Source organism: Austrofundulus limnaeus, unplaced genomic scaffold (assembly GCF_001266775.1).
Source record: "Austrofundulus limnaeus strain Quisiro unplaced genomic scaffold, Austrofundulus_limnaeus-1.0 Scaffold2447, whole genome shotgun sequence".
NCBI classification, from domain to species: domain Eukaryota; kingdom Metazoa; phylum Chordata; class Actinopteri; order Cyprinodontiformes; family Rivulidae; genus Austrofundulus; species Austrofundulus limnaeus.
Window position 1 is genome coordinate 16,794 of NW_013954849.1, and position 913 is coordinate 17,706.

Consider the following 913-nt stretch of genomic DNA (forward strand, 5'->3'; position numbering starts at 1 on the left):
AGAAAAGACTATTTCTTCAGTTCTGGACATGTTTATTTAAGAGAGACCCCCGAGAGACCCCCGAGAGCTTCCACACCGCTAACATGTTACTCTAACTCTCTCCAAGAGAAGCGCGTGCCCCCGAGTCAAGCGTGAGCGTGCCTGGCTCGTTCACGTTCCTTAAAGGGCCAGTACACCTGAAAATTCACCACACTAACAGGCTAAACTGAAGTGCTCCAATCCATGAAGTCGTTGTCCTCCATCCACAGTTTCAGGCAGTCATTTCTACATTCTCTCTGTCAAGGTGCTCTAGTTTCATTTAAAAGGGCTGTTCATCAGATATTGTCCAAGATTAACCTTCAGGGTGGATAGAAATCACTCGCAGCGGAAAACCTAATCTACATGATCGGTTACCAAGTAATGCTTTGCAGCGTTACTAAAATAGCTTGGCCTGTGTGACAGTATACTTTGCAAAACGACTTTAGGCTGTTTAGTTTTTAGAATTTGTTAGTCTTTATTTTATAGTTAAAATAAATGTTTATCAAATAATGTCTAATGTTCACGTAATCATGGATCCCTTTAAGAGAGAACACATATGGACATCTAACGTAAGGCTCTGTTTCAAACCTGTTTTTACATTTTCCCTGCAGGTTTCATCTTTAAAAAATAGGATTCAGATAAATGACTAATCCTGATTAGGAAGACAAATCAAGGCATATCTCTAACTGCTCATGAGATCAGGATAACTCATTGATCTGAATCCTATTTTTAAAGATGAAACCTAAAACATAATTTGGATATTAAGATCTACCAGCTGGGAACAGAGCCTTATGTTATGTTAAATGTAAGGCAGAGTGTTCTGCCTCCTGGGGTTGAAGTGTTGTTTTTGTGATTTAGGTGTATTATTATTATTATTATTATTATTATTATTATT